The 21,666-nt window shown below is 42.1% G+C and overlaps 1 protein-coding gene across 2 annotated transcripts in view; it reads right to left on the reverse strand.

Moving 5' to 3' along the window:
* CHD6 (chromodomain helicase DNA binding protein 6) overlaps positions 1-17,468 on the reverse strand; it is a 203,002-nt gene extending 185,534 nt beyond the window's left edge. For both annotated transcript variants that reach the window (XM_076011121.1, XM_076011120.1), the window contains exon 1: positions 17,344-17,468. The gene's annotated coding sequence lies outside the window, so the exon portion shown is untranslated. The remainder of the gene's footprint in view (positions 1-17,343) is intronic.
* Between the last annotated feature and the right edge of the window lie 4,198 nt (positions 17,469-21,666).

Below are 21,666 nucleotides of genomic sequence, written 5' to 3' on the forward strand. Positions count from 1 at the left end.
AGATTTCTGAGTCAAGAAAGAACAGCCTGCCTAGGAAGGAGTATAAAGCCAGAAGGGCAAAGGACCAAAAAGACATGACCCTGAGGAATATTTAAAGGGGGACGGAGGGGTCCTTAATAGTTTAAAACAAAATTAAAACCCCACGAACTATGTAAAGACAGGTCATGATAATGAATGGTACTCAAGAAATAGGGTTAGACTCCAAATTCTTCATGTTTCAGATGAGTTAGAGTCAGCTATGAAAATCATTCCTAAAAGTCTCATTAACATCACATTTTCTTAATTAAGCATGAGTGATCTGAACGGCCTTAATCCTAAAATGAAAAATAACTGTCAGGATAAAGCCTCTCCTAGCCTCAGGAAGATGTGTACAAACAGGCCTTTAGAACGCTACCACCCATGTTCTAAGGAGGCCAATCCCCGGCCTGTGGTAGGGAACGTGGGAGGTAAGCAGGAAAGAAGGATCAGGAAGCCGGGCCACGGAGTTCTCCATAAGGTGTTTCTATTTCCATTTCTGAAATCCTGTGACCATCAGGTCAAACTAATCAATATTGGAAAGTAAAAACACACAACTTAACACAATGCCTGATGCTTGACTGGATCCTAACTGGGGAGGAGGGGTAAATGTACAAGTAGCATTTGCATGGGAAAATTTAAATATGAACTGGGTCAATGGTTAAGAACCCAAACTCTGTAAAATAATTTAAAGAGGCTTATTCCGAGCCAAATATGTGCAACTGTGGCCCAGAGAGCCACACCCAAGAAGCTTTGAGCAAGTGGTCCCACCATGGTTGGGTTACAGTTTGGTTTTATACATTTCAGGGAGACAAGAATTACACATAAAGTCATAAATCATAAAGACATCGAAGGCATACATTGGCTTGGCCTGAAAAGGCAGGACATCTCGAAGCACAGCACTACAGGTTACAGGTGGGTTTGAAGAGTCTTGAAGCTTTGTCTAAAGGCTTAGAATGTTTTAAGATAAGGAAGTCTAATAATCAGAGATAAGCCACTGAACATATACCCAGACTCAAGTGATCTGGTAAATAATGACTTAAAGGTGTGATTTAAGCTTTGACTTGTATAGCCTTATGCCTGTAAATGAGTTACGAAGGATATATATCTTCAAGAGGGGAGACAGCATGACCAGCCATGTCTGACCTCCCTTCTCATGCCCGGCAACTTGGTTCTAGGGTATTTCTAGGGTTCCCTTGGCAAAGAAGGGGATTCAGTCAGCTAGGCGGCTTAAGATTTTATTTTAGTTCACAATTGCACAGTGATTTTATGTCAAGTTTCCTGATAAAATTATATCTTGCTTATGTATTAGAATGCCTTTTTTCTTAGCATAAATATAAAAAGTATGTAGGAGTAAAGTGTCATAATATATGTAAGTAAACACCAAAAAAAAAGTCCTTATATAGAGAGACAAAATTATAAAGCATACCTGGCAAAAATGTCAATGACTGATGAACCTAGGAAATGGGGAGATGGGTATTAATGGCACTATTCTTATAACTTTCTGCAGGTTTGATGTTTTTCAAGATACAACATAGAGGAATATAAATGCCTATAAGTATTAAAAATGTTTTTCATTTCCAAAGGTTCCAACTCTCCTCCATTAGAATGGCAAATGAAGAGTTCATTCAAAAATGCCTCACAAGGCCGGGCGCGGTGGCTCACGCCTGTAATCCTAGCTCTCTGGGAGGCCGAGGCAGGTGGATTGCTCGAGGTCAGTAGTTCTAAACCAGCCTGAGCAAGAGCGAGACCCCGTCTCTACTATAAATAGAAAGAAATTAATTGGCCAACTAATATATATACAAAAAATTAGCCGGGCATGGTGGCGAATGCCTGTAGTCCCAGCTACTCGGGAGGCTGAGGCAGGAGGATTGCTTGAGCCAGGAGTTTGAGGTTGCTGTGAGCTAGGCTGACGCCATGGCACTCACTCTAGCCTGGGCAACAAAGCGAGACTCTGTCTCAAAAAAAAAAAAAAAAAAAAATGCCTCACAGCATTTTTTTAATACTATTCCCATTCACAAATAAATAAATTTATGTGGCAAAGAGAAATTATTTCAAGTGCATAAACCAAGTCAGCCTTTATATCACATTAAGTTCCTGAGTTATTATATAAATTATTAGAATGTAGATGACATTTTTAAGGTATACTTTCCATATGCTCTTGGATGCTTTATCTGGATTCTTTATTTTAAAGGGTGTATTTGCACTAATGGGTTTTACACCAATGCCAAGAGTTAATGGCAAACTTATTGTGCCAACACAGAGAGACAATCTGAATAAACCAAATCTACATAACACATTGTTTCAATTAATGAATTTTAACTTTAATTAGAACTATGTAAAATTGTAAAAACTATGTAAAATAGTAAAATTGACAAAAAAAGTTTCATCTCCAACCACCCTCATTCCTAAATGAGATTCTATTTAATAACAAAAAGGAGGCTGGGCGCAATGGCTCACGCCTGTAATCCTAGCACTCTGGGAGATCTAGGCTGGTAGATTGCTCAAGGTCAGGAGTTCAAAACCAGCCTGAGCAGAAGTGAGATCCCGTCTCTACTAAAAATAGAAAGAAATTAATTGGCCAACTAAAAATATATACATAAAAAATTAGCCAGGCATGGTGGCACATGCCTGTAGTCTCAGCTACTTGGGAGGCTGAGACAGAAGGATCGCTTGAGCCCAGGAGTTTGAGGTTGCTGTGAGCTAGGCTGACGCCATGGCACTCTAGCCCCAGCAACACAGTGAGACTCTGTCTAAAAAAAAAAAAAAAGGAAATAAGTAAATAAATAAAAATGCCCAAAGTACTCAAGTGTGAGTACTTGAACAAAAGAAAGCTGACTTTAGTGAAGGCAAATATTTACTGAGAACCTACTATGCACAAATTTCAATGAGAAATTCCAAGTACAAATGATGGACCTTGTGTCCATGGGGCCACAATTTTGTTGGAAAAGACAAACACAGAGAAAAGTAAAGAGAAAGAATGAAAATTAGCTCTGTCTCTCCTTGTCCAAGCTCCCAACGCCTCAATTCAAAGATTTCTCTCCTAACCAGGCCACTGCAATAGCCTCCTAATCATTACTAATTCATCGGGCCCCTCTAAAACAGTAGCTCTCAAACTCGGGTACTTGCTGGAATCACTTGGGAAGTTATGAAAAATCCAATACCTGAGTCTCTCCTCCAGAGAATCTGATTTAATTATGTGCAGCTTGGGCATCAGTATTTTAAAAAGCTCTTCCAGAGATTCTAATATGCAGCAAAGTTTGAGCACCACTGTTGGAAACCAACCTCTACTGCCCAAGTGCAGAATACAAGGTACTCTACGGCATTAAAACCTCTGGCGACTCCTCACTGCCAACACAAATCCAAATACCTTACCGTGATCTTCAAAGCTCTTCTCCACATCTCCAACCTGGCCCAGGCCCCTCACCTACCATTACTCTACAGCTCTCCACCACACTTCAGCCACAATGAACTTACCACTTGCCTCTGTGCTCTTGCAAGGTATTTCCTATGCACGAAACACTCTTCAAATCAACTTTCAAGAACCAGTTTAAAAGGTTCTTCCTTTCAAAAGCCTTAACTAACTTCCCTGGGTTAATGGTTGCTTCCTTTCTTGTGTTCTAACAAAATGTGGACATAGCTCTAATTTGATATTTATCATGATGTTTATAGTACCAGTTTACCTCTCTGTCTCTTCTAACAGACTGTGCATTCCACAAGGGCAGAGACCACATGCATTCATGTATCTTCGAGTTCCCAGTGCCCAGAAACGGCTGAAACACAATGAATGTTCGATAATTGTTTACTAAATAAATGGGCATCACACACTTGTAGAATAAATGAATAATAATATGCAAAAAGACAAAGGCAATTCAATATGAAATGCCAAATTAGATATACAGGCAAAATCTAACTCCAGAAGTCCTGTGGGGAGAGAATGCATCGGGCTGATATAGAAGCCTCATGAAGACATGGGGTCTTGTTTCCAAGTCTCAAGAAAGGAAATTATCTAGACAGGCCATGAGTGAGGGGCAGATAACTCTGAGTGTGAGAAACAGCACAAATGTGGACCACCACTCAAGAAAAAGCCATTCAGTTCTGCCTCACGATCCTTCAAAAGATGCCCTAAAAAAATCTTTAGAAATTCTTAGTTGGGTAAGCCTATTCTGTCTCCTTGTCCTGCTTTGTTATTTATCCTCTTAGTCCATATCACCAGTTGATAAATTATGGTTCTGCATATTCAACTACAACATAAGCTCCACGACAACAGGAATTTCATTTTGTCTACTCATGCACCCCAGGTTTGTATCAGTGCCTAGCACACACATAGTAGATGTTCAATAAATGTTTGCTGAATGAACAGACATATTTATCATGGGCCTCTGATCCTATGCTTTCATACACTTAAAGACTTCCTCCCTACCTCACCTAATCTCCACACATCCAAATTCTGCCCACCCCCCCAATCCTACTAAATGCCTTTTCTGACTCAAAGCCTTTTCTGATGCCCCAATCTCCCTTTGCTGAACTCTCAAATCCCTGTATCTTTCTTGTCTTCTGACAATTTTCACTGGCTACCTTATATTAACACAATTATCTGGTATTTAGGCATATCTTATCTCCCCTTTATACTGTGAATTCTTTAAAGGAAAACTCTAGGTAGTTTTGGCCCCAGAGCATGATGCCTTGTAGAATCTCACTCAGTAATTCCTGTTAGATGAAAGGAAAAACTAAATTAAAGGTGTTATTAAACTTTTAGTATCGTAATATAATATTAACATTAGAAAGACTGGCAATAATTTCTCTTTGCTCATCTTGGCCCTATTATACCTGATTCCTTGAAATTATAATATCCAACACTTGTATCATGCTTTAAATGTGCCAGACATTGTTCCAAGGCTTTACATAAATTAACTCATTTAATCCTCAAAACAACCATATGAGATAAGTATTATTATTATCCCCACTTCACAGATGAGGAAACTAAGGCATAGAGTGGTTCATGCAGCCAGTAAGTGGCAGAGCTAGGATTCAAACCTAGGTAGCCCAGCTGCAGAATCCATGAACTCAGCCACTATCCTGTAATGCCTTTATGATTGCTAGGCAGCCAATCTCTACATAAACCTAATCACAGCCTTCTAAGAAACTTATAAAATATTAGAGATGCAAGGATATTTAATTAAAGCAAGGCACTGTCCTTATCATATCAAGAAACATAGAATTCCAAAAGGCAATAATAAAAGTAGATAACAGATAACCAAAAAAGGAATGGAGGTTTTTGTAGTACAACATTGGGAAGGATAAATGTGGTTAAGAGACCAGTGGATCAAGAACATCAGAAGCATTTGTAAGCAGGGATGGAAAAGAAAGGTGACCATAAGCTTTGGCATGAAGTTAACATGGGAAGAGCCCATGTTTTCCATATAATAGTAGGTACTGAAGTCAACCTGCCTGGGTAACTGGTTCTGTGATTATAGGCAAGAAACTTGATCCCTTTGTCTCAGTTTCTTCAACTGTAAAATGGGCTGAGGGGCACTTATTTATGAGTATCAATGATAATAATCCATGTGTATTCATCAGGATGGGCATATATGATGCAGTAACAAAAAACTCCATTAAAAAACCTCAGTGATTTAAAGCAAAGGATTACTCACTTACACTATGTAACCACGGCATATTTCTTTCAAAAGAAAATGTATCTGCCTAGAAGTGGCACACAACCCTTCAACTCAAATTTCAACATCCAAAGCAAGTTACACAGCCATGCCCAACTTCAAGGTAACAGGCAAGTAAGTACATTCCTACCACAAGGCCATACAAAAGAGAATCAGAATATTGATGAAAAGTCCTAACAACCATACAATGAAAGAGACTAGCATCATACCTGGCAAATTCTAAGCACTAAGTGATTGATAACTATTATTACTGTCATGATTATTGAGGGGCCTTAGAAAAACCTATTCTAACAAATGTTAAGTCACACAACTGAATAGCTGAATAAGTAGATGTAAAAAAAAAATCTTCTCATGCACATTATTTGCAATAAAGCAAAGGTGAATTGATAAGAATTCACCATGATGTTAAGGGGGGGACATGCCAAAAAATTACTATTAAGCGAAAAATAGTAAACAAGAGTTACCAAAATACTGCAACAAGCATTTTACCATGATATGATAGGGGAACATGCCAAATGTTTCTAGTAAACAAGACATAGTAAACAAGTCTTCCCAAAATAGTACCACCCATTCTTATTCATTTAAAGACATGTAACATTTCATTGATACTGTTTTATTTTAGAGAATATTAAAAAACTCACACAGCCTTTCACAGGTTCACTCCTAATCTCAGAGCACTACTGTCCTCTATTTTCCCCATAAATTCTTTTTGTTTTGAAACAGAGACTCACTCTGTTGCCCTGGCTAGAGTGCCATGGCGTCAGCCTAGCTCACAGCAATCTCAAATTCCTGGGCTCAAGCAATCCTGCCTCAGCCTCCCGAGTAGCTGGGACTACAGGAATGCGCCACCATGCCCAGCTAATTTTTTTCTATATATATTTAGTTGACCAATTAATTTATTTCGATTTTTAGTAGAGACAGAATCTCACTCTTGCTCAGGCTGGTTTCGAACTCCTGACCTTGAGCAATCTGCCCGCCTCGGCCTCCCAGAGTGCTAAGATTATAGGCATGAGCCACCTCACCCAGCCCCCCATAAATTCTTAAGGAAAATTCTTCTATGTGGGTTTTCAGGACCCAAACCCTTGAAGGTTAGGGGAAAAGTCCTATAGAGTCAAATGAAAACTGAATTCTAATCGTGACTTGGCCATAGACTAGCTCTGTGGCCTCACAAAATATTTACATGACTAGGACCCCATTCCATCATAAAATGATGAAATTAGACTAGATGTCTTCAGAAGTACCTTCCAACTCTACTCTTCTACAATCCTGAGAGGCTAAAAAGAAGCTTTACTTTCCCAAAATCTAGTTATGATGCTTAAATCTTAAACTAGTAGAAAGAACTGCCACAACCACACTTGAAACTGCAAGAACAAAGCTTACTTCAAGAGTAAACATGAGGCCCAGCACCTTGGCTCACACCTGTAATCCTAGCACTCTGGGAGGCTGAGGCAGGTGGATTGCTCGAGGTCAGGAGTTTGAAACCAGCATGAGCAAGAGGAGACCCCATCTCTACTATAAATAGAAAGAAATTAATTGGCCAACTAACATACATAGAAAAAATTAGCTGGGCATGGTGGCGCATGCCTGTAGTCCCAGCTACTCGGGAGGCTGAGGCAGTAGGATTGCTTAAACCCAGGAGTTTGAGGTTGCTCTGAGCTAGGCTGACGCCACGGCACTCACTCTACCCTGGGCAACAAAGTGAGACCCTATCTCAAAAAAAAAAAGAGAGAAAACGTGCAACACAGTTAAGAGTACGCAGAGAGAACCCTGCTGGCATGAAATGCTGCAGATACAGAGACCAGATAAGGATGGACAGAGTCTGATTATTATGTGTAAATAAGGAGACTGGTATTTGTGTGAGGCTTATAAAGTCAAACTCTTTTAGTAACATCTCAGACAGCATTCCAAGAAGCAGTGGCAGCACTGGGAACAAACTTGAAGCAAGGAACCTCTAAACCTTTTAAGCTTGGGATCTGTCAAATTATCCCATCTCAATTCCAACATACTGGGCTTTCCAATTCTTTAAAACCCCATAGCAATAATTCAAATACATGTGTTCAGAGAGCCTGGCATGGTAGCATGTACCTGCAGTCCCAACTACTCAGAAGGTTTAGGCAAGAGGATTGCTTCAGCCCAGGAGTTCAAGTCCAGCTTGGGCAACATAACAAGATCCCAACTCTTAAAACATATACACACAAACACACACACACAAATACATGCCCAAATATCTAGAACTTAAAATCCTTTTGGGAAAGTGAGACAAAAAAGCCCAAAGCAGCATGTGACAAAATGTTAAGTCCCTGTGAATACTTGAGTCATTTTCAGCTAAACAGAAGCCCTTACTCAGATAACCTACCACCACACTTTTACTGACTCTGCTCTGAGAGTGTATAACTGTCCCTACAACAGAATTAATGGGAAAACAGTGCTGATTTGTAATGAAAACCAACAGAAGACAATACAGCATTAACTCATGCCATAAACAAAATAGACACCGCTGCATTATAAATTGTGCTGTGCTGGCAGCCCTATCCATAATCTTTAAGGAATCTTCCAATTCTAACATTCTGAATCTATAAACCACATGGGACACCCCTTACTGTCTCTCATGTTTCAAGAGTCACTGCCTACATTTCTAGCAATTTCCTGCTTGAAAACCTAAAACCCAGTACATATATTTAATAAAACTGCTGTAGGATTAGACTCATTTTATTATGACTGGAACAGCATTTCAAAAGCTATGATTCTACATCTTTACTTACTTCTATAGCCAAATTTCCTCCCATGTGTTAATCAGAAAATAATTTTCAATTCTGCAATGGATACTGATCAATATATTAGAATCAATGCTATCACTGATTTTTAGAAGTTTAAAACTTCAAGTACAAGTAGATGGGAAGGGGAGAGGGAGAAGCATATGCAATCCTGAACAAGCAAAAGAAATCCCTTCTATTAACAAATCAATTTTTAAATATATTAGAAAGGGACAAAGAATAAGACTCAGTCTTTCAAGGGAGCCTTGATGAATATTACAAAAAAACAAAGATTCCCTTTATAAACTGAAAAACAATTCTCTAAGCTGACAGATAAACTTGAAATACTTTATACAGCAAAATCTCCCACTATGAGAACCCTCATAGTGAGAACCCTCATAAACCAGCATTTTTTATTGAGAATTACAGAACTACATTATTGTACTTAAAAGCTGCCTGTCTTCAATCTTTACATAAAAGAAGAAGCTTCAGAAGTCATACTGAAAGACATTACACATGTTAATCATAGATATGAAGAATCATAAGGCCTCGCTGGAATAGCTACTTGTGGCCCCAAGCGGCAGTGGCTCACGCCTGTAATCCTAGCTCTCTGGGAGGGCGAGGTGAGGCAGGCGGATTGCTCCAGGTCAGGAGTTTGAAACCAGCCTGACCAAGGGCGAGATCCCATCTCTATTAAAAATAGAAAGAAATTAATTGGCCAACTAAAATATATAGAAAAAATTAGCCGGGCATGGTGGCACATGCCTGTAGTCCCAGCTACTTGGGAGGCTGAGGCAGCAACATTGCTTGAGCCCAGGAGTTTGAGGTTGCTGTGAGCTAGGCTGACGCCATGGCACTCACTCTAGCCTGGGCAACAAAGTGAGACTCTGTCTCAAAAAAAAAAAAAAAAAGAAACTACCTTGCTGTTTGTAAAGCCTTATAAGATGAATCGAAATTTATTTTCTGATCCTACTACTTTCCGAACATTCAAACCAACTTCAGATAAAACGAAATAGGTAAATATAAATGGACAAATAGTGTCAAATTTTATTATATGACTTGCTTAGTCTAATATTAGGCCAAAGGATAGTCTTGTTTTCTATTGTATTTTCCTTTACAGATGAAGAAAAAAATCCACCTTTGCTCCAAAGGGGATAGGAGTGCTGAAGGGTCTAGAGCTGTGCTGTCCAATATTGGTGCTACTATCCATGTGTGGCTATTTAAGTTTAAACTAATATTAAATTAATCTTAAATCTCATCCTTAGTCGTACTAGTCACATTTTAAGGGTTTGAAAGCCATATGTGGCTAGTAGCTCCTTTGCAGATACCAGACATTTCCATCATAGCAGAGAGTTCTACAGGACAGTGTTGACATAGAACAATATTTCTCAAATTTCAATTGTCAACAGGAAAAAAAAGCCAAACTCTATAAAATAATTTTAAAGAGATTTACTCTGAGCCAAATTTGAGGACTATGACTTGGAGCCACCCCCAAGAAGCCTTGAGCAAGTGGACTCGGTATGGCCAGGTTACAATTTGGTTTTATACATTTCAGAGAGATAGGGGTTATAAGTCAAGTCATAAGTCAATATGTGGAAGGCATACATAGGTTTGGCCCAAAAAGGGGGGCCATCTCAAAGCCGGGGCTTATAGGTGGGTTTAAAAGATTCTTTGACTTGTAATTAGTTAAAGACAGGAAGCTTTGTCTAAAAGCTTGGAATGTTTTCACATAGGAGCTGTTTATCAGAGGTAAGTCATCCGGACATACATTTGTTGTGTAAATTGAGGAACTGTAGGTTTGTCTTGGATAGACTTAGGCCTGTTAATTGGTCACAAAGAATGCCCCCCAGAAGGGAGGAGGGTATGATAAGGCATGTCTGACCTCCTTCAGGCAGGCAATTTAGTTTTACGATATTCCTTTGGCCACAAAGTGGTCGACAGTCAGCCAGTGGGGGGGCGGGGGGGGGGGTGAGCCTTAAGATTTTATTTTAGTTCACATATTGCACACAAAAATCATCAGGATAGCTTGTTAAAACACAAATTCCTGGGTACCCACCCCAGTAGTCTATTTCAGTAGGTCTAGAACGAAGCCCAAATACTTGCATTTCTAACAAGCTCCAAGGTAATACTGGTGTTTCCCATCATTTTGAGTAGTGCTCTCTATGTTAAGGAACAAGTTTTTGGCTTTTCCCAATCCATGGTTAATACTTTTATAAAATACCAGAAAAATGAATTACGAGAAAAAAATAAATAAAAAAGGACTACTATATACACTAACATTTTTATTATTAGATTCAGCAGACAAACCATTTTACCAACAAACTGCTACAAAAGCATCCTTTCAAGTTCTATACTCACCTTGCCACAGACAGGTAAAGACTCCCACAACTCTGTGGACTACTTTCAGTAGCCTAATCTAGAAGACGTTATTTTACATTTTTACAATTATCTCCCAGAGCTCGTCATTAACAGCCTCTTTCATTTCCTCACTGCATTTTTACAACTTAAGGCAAAATTGTTAATTCCATTAAGCAAAATACCCCTAAATCCCTTAAGTGATACTATCCTAGGTTTGCTCAAAGAAGCAATCTAATGGTGTCATCATTTATAATGTGATCTGATTCTATCATGTAATCAACGATGGTGGCTTAACTTTTTCATGCAAACCCATATTTGAACTTAGGCTGCTAACACTGCAAGAATTGGCAAGCCAATATACACAACAAGTCTCTGTGTTAAATTATGTAAAATTTCTTTCAATAAGTAAAATCTATAATCTAGACCTAGTTTACCAGACATAATCCTTCAAAGCATTTCTTAAAAAACTGATAGTTTTTCTTGAACCCAAAGTCAACAGTCCAGGTATACTTCTTTTACTCATGTACATTTGAGGAAGGAACAAACCAAACAGAATCCTTTTACAGGAATCAATGCCCTTCACCAAACTGCCTAAAGCTTAGGTATTTTCCCTAATCTACATATCAAACCAAATAAACTGATTTTTCTCCTATTCAATTTCTGATATGACCCAAGAAATGGACTTCTATAAGAAAATCTCCAGGCCAGGCGGGGTGGCTCACGCCTGTAATCCTAGCACTCTGAGAGGCCGAGGCGGGAGGATTGCTTGAGCTCAGGAGTTTGAGACCAGCCTAAGCAAGAGCAAGACCCCATCTCTACTAAAAATAGAAAGAAATTAGCCAAACAACTAAAAATAGAAAAAATTAGCCGGGCATGGTAGCATGTACCTGTAGTCCCAGCTACCTGGGAGGCTAGAGCAGGGGGATCCCTTGAGACCTGGAGTTTGAGGTTGCCCAGCACTCTAGCCCAGGCCAGAGAATGAGACTCTGTCTCAAAAAAAGAGAGAAAATCTCCAGGATAACTTTAAGTTTGACCACCTCTTACAGCTGTTCTTAGAATTCTCTTTTGTTGCTCTAAAACTTTGTTTTCCCAATGCATGACTTATACTTAAGAAAATCATAAAATAAGGTTCTGAGAACTTTAATGTGAGATCCTTTTTCTATAGTAACACTTGGCGTTATATGCATGTTCTCTGTAAAATTTTCAGCAGTCTAAGCTTATATGTTCAACCACACATTATTTTCAGAAGAACTCTACTAAAAATTAGCATTAATAGAAGTTGCAAGGCATCTTATAAAAGTCTGGGGAATATAAAAATGGAAGGATTCTTTTTAATTACTCCTCTTCAGTGTAAAAAAGAAAACCCTTTTCCCCTAACATTTTGAACGAAGCAATAACAGAACGAATAAAAAGTAGTATTCAAAGCAAGACAATGTCAGGAGCTTTTACCACATATATCCACCCCTCCAGTCCCATCTGCAACAGAGGCAGATGGCTGAAAAGAGGTCCAGGACCCTCTAAGACTGTCTCTGCAATGGCCCTCATGCCTCCTACTCCAACCTTTAACTCCACCAGGCTGCAGGTGCAAGGGCCAGCTTCTGTAAGATCACAGCAAATACCTGGATACTGCCCAGAGGGATGCAGAAGTACTTCCCCAAGCACAGGCCAACTAACTGATCAAGGCTGAGATTGCAGAACCTGCTAAAGGACAAAAAAGGCCCAAAGTAGTCAGCCCGCAGGGAGAAGATTTTGCTCAAGCAAACCAATAGTTTTGGAATGACCTAAATCAATGATCCTTAATATTTTTTTGTATGTGGGTGGAAAGAGATGGTGGGGGAGGTGAGAGTCACGATCCTTTGAGGATCATAAAAAGCAATGGATTCTCATCCTATAAAACTGCAGACACAAACAAAATTTTGCATACTATTTTGGGGTGTTCACACACCAGCCAAAGTCTCCCTAGGGATCCACGAATCCCAGGATAAAAAGCTTCAACCTAACTAAGGTCACTGTTACTATAGTACTTGTAACTTCTTCTAACCTGAGGCCTGCCCTTTTACATAAATACAATCTTAGAATTTAAAAAAGATTCCAAAAATAAAATATCTTGGTCACATAGTATACAAAAAAATCCAAAATATATTCAAAATGTAAAACTACTTGACAAAAAATATTTGATTCATAAAATTAGATCAGTGAATACCCCCTATAAACATCTATTTAATAAATGAATAGAAAAATAGAAATCTCCCTTCATTTAGAAAATTCAAATATGTATCCATCTTTCTATGTATGTTTGGATTCTTATCCTGAGGTTAATCTTAAAATTCTACTTCCTGGTTTCCCTAAAATTTTCAAATAACTGTGTTAGTATATTAAGTTCTTCTGAAATAGCAAGCAGATAAAAGCACCATGAGTTCATTGAAAAATCAGGATTTTTCCTTGATGAAATGAAGGAAGTCATTCCTCATTTATAACTATAAAGAAAAAATGTTCATCAATTTAAAAAAAAACCTTGATTCTTCAAAATAGGAGCTATTTAAGTTATGTATACATCATCACAGATTCTAAAGGTCCTTGAATAGAACAATGATGGCAAGCGACAAAGAATAAATGCAGGAAGATGTACAGAATCACTATTACAGACTATAAGAACCAATAAATACAGGTTCTACAGGCAAAAATAAACATTTTTCCTTGGATTTTATGCAAATGATTTAGTTCAGAAATGGGAACAGGGATGGATATTTTAAAATAACTCCATTTTACTACCTTCAGGACTTTTATGGAAGTAACAGAATTTCTCATGAGGGTATCAACGCCTCCACACCATGAACTAAAGAAAAGAACATTTTGGCAAGGAAAAAGTGACTGCATTTTCCCTCTGCACTTCATGGTTATTAACGTACCAGGCTATACCTAAGGTCCTAAGTGCCCTAGGAAGACTGCTCCTACACTATGGAGACAAGGGGGGGAAAAGGGTGCCCTCACTGTATTGCAATACCCCTCTTTGGAGACAAATTTTTAAAATGGAAAAGTAAAAATGAGCCGGGCATGGTGGTTTGTGCCTGTGATCCCAGCTACTAGGGAAGCTTAAATGGGAGGATAGCTTAAGCCCAAGAGTTCAAGGCTGCAGTGAGCTATGATGGGGCCACTGCACTCCAGCCAGGGTGAAAGAGCAAGATCCCATCACAAAAGAAAAAAAGTAAAAATGGACACGTGAAGAATTTAAGAAAAGTGTATTAGTTAACCCAGCACCAAGGCACTAAAACATGACAGCCCATTCGAGTTTTTAAAGAAATCTTTAGAGAGAGAAGGAGAGACAGAGTTGTTGATGGAAAAAATATGCTTTGGATCCGGATGATCTCGGTACAAATTCTAGCTCTATCATTTACTAGCTTTATGGCCTTAAGTTACTTCATTTCTCTGAGCTTGCAGTCCAGAATCATGAAATGGCTAAGAAAGTAGAGGTATTTTTTCCATCTCTGTAACCCCAGTATCTGACTTAGTGCTGGACACACACCAGGCATTGAATCAATGTTAGTTCTTTCTGCTCCCCTCACAAGTATGTCACATTTCACTGCAAACAAAAATGTTTTCTAGGGAACAGATATCTAAGCTCTGGCTATTATCTTGGGTATTTCAGAGTTTTCAATACGATAACCTGGTATAGGAAAATGCAGGCAGTCCCATGGAATTCACTGCACCTTTCACCTGAATTAAACTAAAGTTTTGCAGGAAGGATGAAAGTCTAAGAGAAACACTAAATATTTATTGAAAACAAAACTATTTCAAGCCTTGCTATAATGGGGAGAAATGGGGAAGGAGGGAGAATACAGTCTGATGTTGAAACTGAGAATAGTTTCCTCAGTTGATGTGGGATACTGTCATTGTCATATACCAAAGATATATTTGCAAGGAGAGTCTTTGAATCCTTAAACCTGTTTAAAGAGTTTCAAAACATGTATGGTCCATGCGTGACTCCATTTGGTAATTACCAATACAAAGTCTTTCCATGAAAGTTGAAAAACAGGTACCTACAGTGAGAATCAAGCCTGAGGTTGTGGAACCTCATGGTATAACACAGGAAGACATAACCACAAACTCTGCTTGGGGCAAAGCCATAATTCCAAGAAAACCAAAGCTTCTTTGAAGCTTCTATAAACCAGATAAATGTCCAAAACATAGTAGCCCAAGAGCCTGTTGTTTCTGATAGGTTTTCTGCAATATTATGGTAAAATCACAAATAAGATGTGGTTTCTAAACAGATAAGATGCTGCTTCAGATTTTCTTTGGTATCTGACATAGTTATAAGTAAATCAATAAACTCAAAAAACTAACTGCCAAAGGATTTTCCAGAAATGCAGCAATATTCGTCCTATTCCTCCCACTTTGCTTCTAATGGGTCTTTCAGCTTCTTGTATGGTTCGCCTTAAGTGAACTTCCAACTATACTAATAATAAATCATAAAAATAATTATTGTAAAGATATAGAACATGTAAAAGTTGCAGTAAAAGTGATCATATTCAAAGTCTGCAGTGCTACAACAAAAGAGCTCAATGTGAAATAACTGCAGAATAAAAAACATGACTTCAAGGAGACTGTGATACCATATTGAGACACAACTCTAATTTCACAATAGATCTAGATTAACTTTGCCGGTGGCCAGACTATACCAAGAACAGTATTGCTGGCTGGTTACTTTAAGGGAGACCCCAAAGCTAACAAAGAGGGAAAGATGTGTACAGGTTAGCTTTCAATTGTCCATTAACCAAGAAAAAAGTTTAAATATAAAAGAATCATCATTCATCTATGAAATCTGCCCTGGCACAGAAAGAACTCCAAAACTAATAATCTTACCACTCCACATTTTCCCAAGGCCTTCGGTTACAGTGATGCATTGCTTATATGAAACCACCTGCTCTGGTTGGCACAAACCATGTTACTTGACAATTCATGCCTAATCATTTTACCATACATGGATCTCTAACCTTCTTTCTGTTGCCAGAGAGCCACAAAGTTCACAAAAACTCTGTCTCTGAGGTTGCCCACCTGATCTTCCAATTTGGTGGACAGTCAAATTCTACTGTGCCATGTAGTCAATGGGACAGACCCCCAATAAGTCAGACAGGTCAAAATTTGGCCTTGGGAGCACAACAGAGTGGTCTCTGTCTGGATCTTTCCAAAGGCTGCAAACATATTCCCATAAGGTATGTCAAAATGTGGGGCTCACTGGGATAATATTCTTTATACCTTTTGGGAAACAATAATCAAATCTCAGGCAATATTCCAGATAGCCTGAAAACTGTAAATATTTAAAATGTGTATTTTCTCTGTTCGTGGATCAGCTACACCAGAAATGAGCAGTTTTCAGGGGATGAGAAATAAGGCACACACAGACTCCCAGAGAAAGATGCTCAGAGATGCCAAGGATTCACTAGAAACCTTGGCCAGATTACTAATGGTCCATAAACCTTAATTTGGAGAACACGGGCCTACAAGCTCAAAATTGAATTATACTGCCTTATTAGATCCCACACTACTGAAACCACAGTCACATTAGTCATAACTGGAACTAGGAATACTTTATGTACACAAATATAAAGTGCCTGCTTATGCATTTTTAATTGGATCAAATAAAACTGAAGCTGCAAACAAACTCGAATTTCAATTATCTCACTAGTGAGGGGATTTCCTAATAACATCTTTTTAAAACCCAAGTAGCTGCCAACCCCTCTACACATCTGACAGGCATGTCTCTGGAAATTTGGGAGCAACGGACTCCGTTACTTTTCAACAGCGAAGAAAATAAATACCCTAAAGAAAACAGATTCTTTTTTTTTTTTCTTTAAAGCTCAAACGTGCAATCTAATAATGCACAAAACTTGGCAGCGGGGTTGCGGGACCCCTCTAGGGCTCCAATTTTCGGGGCGAGCGAGCGCCAGTGCGTAAGAAGGGGGCGGAGGGGGTGCGCGATCCGAGGCCGCGCCGGGGCCCCCGCCCCCTCCCGGAGCAGCAGCCTGGCACCAGCCCACCCTCCTCCACCCCTGCAAACAGACGCAGGACGCGAATAGAGCAACTTCTCTGCGGGGGTGGCGGCGGGAATAGCGGTCACCCCCGCCCCGCCCCAGCGTCGCCGGGCCCGGGGGTCCCTCGGCGGCCCGCCCCAGGGGCGCCCCCGCTCGCCCCGCCCCCGCCCGCCCGGCCCGCGGCCGGGGTCTGCCCGGACCCCCGCCCCTCCGCGCGGCCCGCAGCGGCGCACTCCCGGGGACCGCCGCCCGGCCCGAGCGCGAGCGCGGCGCGGCGCAGGCCGGCCCGTCTCCTCAGGCCTCAGGCCGCCGCCTGCCCTCCGCCAGGCCGCCCGCCTGCCGGCCCCGCTCGGACCCCGGCCCGGCCGGGCCTCGGCGCCGCCGCAGCCCCTCAGCCCGGCTCCATTCATAGGGGCGCCCTAGCCCGGCTGGCGGGGCGGGGCCGGGGGCCTACGGACAAGGCCGGTCGGCCGAGGCCAGAGAGGAAAATAAAAAGTTAAGAGAAGAACTTACCTAAAATGGCTCCTGCAGCAGCCAAAATACAAACAGCTATTATTTGGTGAAGTTTAGCTCAGACACCCTGCAAGGACACCCTAACCCAGCTCGGGCCCGCCTTCCCTGCCGCACCATTGGGCCTCGCCGGCTCAAAACACAGAGTTATTGGTCACCCCGGCTGCCGCTCAGGCAGAAGCCCATTTCAAGCTTGCTTGCAGAGGCGAGTGATGGGCTTGCTCCATTGTGCTCGTATTTGCATGGATGTGATCGCGGCACTGATTGGCTGACGATGGGGCCGCCCCGCCCCCTGCCTCTCGCCCCCCGCCTTGGGGACGCTGCTGCGCGCGGCCCCGCCCCCCGGGACTCGGCGGCAGGGCCACGGGGGCGGGGCGGGGCCGGGGTCCCGCGGGCCGAGGGGGCGGGGCGGGATCCTGCACGCCGCAGACCGCCGGCGGGGGGCGGGGACCTGGGGCGGAGGCGGGGGGTTAGCGGGCAGGTGGCGGTCTCGCAGGTAGCAGGCTAGCAAGCTGGAAGACCCGGGGCTGGCGTCTCCCGGGGTGGGAGAGGATGTGGCTGGGGTCCCGCGACAGCAGGGCTCCACTGGGGCCGAGATCACGCAGACAGATGCGAGGAGAGGGTCCCGCAGGTCGGGAAAAGAAGATGCTGTGAGGCCGAGCGAAGAGATGAGCAGCCTCGTCTGTCTGCAGCCGCGTCTCCTGCCGCTTGTCCTGACTCCCTGGCGCTCCTGGCACACGACGTGCTTCCTCCCAAGGCTCCGCACACCTGGGAGTTTTCCAGCCCCCGGGATCCTGCGGCGCCTTAGATATACCTCCTTAAAATCAGGTGTCTAGCTATGGTGCATATATTGTCGGGCCTGTCTTCCCTAGCATCCTCGTAGCATCCTCAAGGACAGGGCCCAGCATTTGGCAGAGATTCAACTAATTGTTATATTCTCCAATTCGTTCGTTAGCAGTTAAGTTTTGAGTACCCACGAAATGCCAGACAATGATCTAAGACAGGAGATACAGTGGTCAATAAGACAAAGCTCTTGCTCTCCTGGAATAGGCGAAAGAAAGACTAAATAAATACAAGGGGCAAGTAGTGATAAATGCTATGAAAATCGATGGAGGAAAGAAGGAAATGAGACTAGAGATGGAGAGGAGCACTTAGGAAAGGAGGGATGAGAAATTTGCCCTGTCCTGCTGAGCACTCTGTGTGACATCCCATTACTGCCCCTCCTCCCTGACCTTGGCAGGCACCTGCCCTCCTCACACCCCCTGCCTGTCCCATCATGGGTGTTTCCTCGGCACCCACTAAAAAACTGATTGGATTCCAACTGTAGAGGCTCATTCTACCTCAATTAAAGCAGAAATGATCTGAATCTGATGATTCCGAGAGCAGTGGGATACATTAAGATGAACACAGTTTGACTGTGTCAGGGGTAACTATAATGATTTAGCAGAGCCTTACTGTAACCCCAGAGAGAGAATATTTTTAGCATCTTTGAAATCGCAGTTTTCTAGTGGCTTTCAGCCTGTGGCCCTCTCTTCTGAGTAACACTTCTTCCCCTCTTGGCAGACACCAGAGATTCTCCAGCTTGGAAACACAGAGGTAGCAGCGTCTTGCCACCCGTCTGTTTCACCTGTGCACGTTTCTGTCATTTGACTCAAGGCTGGCCGAGATGTCTCATGGTCCTTCCTTCCTCCTCTTTCTTCCTTCCTTAAACAAATAGTTATTAAGTACCGACTGTGTTCCAGGTATTGTTCTAGACACAAGCAATGCAGCATTAAACAAGGCAGACAACATCCCTGTCCTCAAGGAGCTTGTAGTCCAATTTAGGACAAGGTGGAGATTTACACAAAGATCCTGAGGCTCTCCAATCCCACAAAGCTGCTGGGAGTGAATACACTGAGAGCTGTTTGTGTCTGCTGCTGCTGCTGCCTCACAGGGACCGTGTACTTGACCTTATAAACCAGCTGCTGCAGGAGCAGAAGCAGAACCTGAGGCACGACCAGGCTGCTAGTAGGTGCAGCCTCTCCAGCCCAAACACTAGGATCAAGGATTCCAAAGCTCTCAGCAGTGCCCAAGTGGCTCCCCTTTCATTTCTAGAAAGGGGCTAGGAGCAGAGTTACATCAGAGACAGACTTGGGGGTCCTATTGTGGGATTCAGGTGCATAATACAGTAACAATAAAGTCCCTTGCCCACAAAAATTAAATAACTTAAATGAGGTAGGGGGACAGGGGGAATGGGACTCCAGACAGCAGCAAATATGTGACAAGGCACAAAGGCAAGAGGCAGCCTGGGGAGGTATGCGAGAGGGAGGGAGAGGGAAGGTAGACTTGGCCGTAATTGCTGTTCTCAAACATCAAGAAAAGACAGTAGCACATAAGAAGTTACACATACACGGAGATGCAATGTTAAGTCACCAAACAAGAAATCTTTAGGAGTATATGACTGATCCACAAATGAGCGGGACAGGTACAAACAAAGGAAGGATGGGGGCTACATTCAGGAGAAGTGGCAGGCTTGACCTTGAGAGGGTCTACAGAACCTAGAGGAATTAGTGGAATCTTCAGCAGCACCCAGGGACCTGTGAGAAGGCACTGGAGGGGAAGCAGACGGCTAAGTGGCTTTTAGCTGTACCCATTCATGGTGATGTCTTGGCCCAGGTTCTCCAGAAGCAGAGACTGATTCTATAGGGCAGGAGTGAGGCAAAAGGAGTAAGGTAGGGAAGAAGGAAGAGCCAATGCCAGGATGATTATTAATCTGGCTACACTAAGTGTGGCTGATTGGTTCTGCTCAAGGGATTATCCTCTGAGAAACCAGATGAAATGAGTCTCAGAATAGCCAATGGGAGGGGGAAGGGAAATAAATATGTCCACCCACTTGTCTCTCATTGGGTAAGGATTCACACCAGTTGTTGCAGCATAGGTGCCAAGTGGGCTTCTGCAGCATCCCAAAACTCAGTGTCAACAGGGAACCTGGCAAGAGGCCGCAGCAGGGCCGCAAGGCAAAGCACTATCAGGATGCAGCTGTGTGCAGTCAGATGGTGCCCACGCAGAGCTGGATGCCATAGCAGCTGCTGGAACAAGAGATGGTTGCCACTATGAGACTCTGAAGGTCTGCTAAGAGGGTGACACCAGTGACGCATGAATTTTTATACCATATAGTATATCTCCATTTGCAAAGGGCCCCAGAAAGCAATCCTTTAGGAGCTCTGAAGGGAGACACAGAAGGGCTTCCAGCAGTTCTAGAACTTTCTGTTAGTAACTTTCTGTTACTGTTAGTAACTCCACAAATGCAAGTTGCATCCTGCCTGTGTTCTCTCTTGCTTTCATGCGTCTACACACTTGTTTCTTCCATTAGACCATGAGCTTCTTTATTGTCCTTGTTTATATATCTGTAGCAGGAAAAGAGGCTCTTTTCACCTGCCCATTTCATTTTCCTCCTAGGATAGTAACAAAACCACATTTCTCAGTAATTAGGTAGGCCTATGTGACTGAGTTCTGGATAATGGAATCTGGACACAAGTGGTAGATATATCCTGTTTCTGGACATCCCCTAAAAACTCTGGTATGATCTTTCAAACTCTCCTCCTTTCCTCATGTGCTGGCTAAAGTCAAAAATATCCAATGGAGGACTTGGAGGCTCCATAAAATGGCAATGGCATGAGACTGGGTCCCTGAGTGAACGTATGGAGGAGAGCCTCTGTGTTTACCTGCACTGAATGGTGCCATGAGCAAGAAGTAAACTGTCATAATGTCAAGTCATTGAAACGTGAAGGTTATTTGTTACAGCCATTAGCACACCCTGACTAATACAGTACTTGTCTAATTTCATTTGATTCCATGTTGCCCCAGGGCAGGGATTGCATTTGTAGCTCAACACTGATGCCTGGCTTGTAGTAGGCATTGCTTATAGTAGGATGAGTGTGATATCGATACCTGAGCCTGGTCTTAAAGGAGCAGAGGTAGAATGCCAGGTAGCAGATAGAAAGTGTTCCATGAAGGAGAGCTTATGCAGAGGTTAAAAAAAAAAAAGAAAAAAAAAAAAACTAGGGAAAATATGGTCAGTTCTCAGCACTGCAAAAGGGTCATAGTGAGAGAAGGAGATGGTTAGGATGAGGCTAGAGAGAAGGCAAGGAGCAGATCACAAAAGGTCTTTATCTGTTATATGGAGGAGTTTGAAATTTATCCTACAGGAATCATTCAAGGATTTGAAACAAGGATGGGATATCATCAAGTTTATGTTTCAGAAATACCTCTCTAGCCACCTACAGAAATGGTGGATTAGAAAAGAAGAGGCCAGACCTGCCTGCCCAGGAGAGCGAGCGTCGCGCC

Source organism: Microcebus murinus, chromosome 16 (assembly GCF_040939455.1).
Source record: "Microcebus murinus isolate Inina chromosome 16, M.murinus_Inina_mat1.0, whole genome shotgun sequence".
Classification (NCBI taxonomy): domain Eukaryota; kingdom Metazoa; phylum Chordata; class Mammalia; order Primates; family Cheirogaleidae; genus Microcebus; species Microcebus murinus.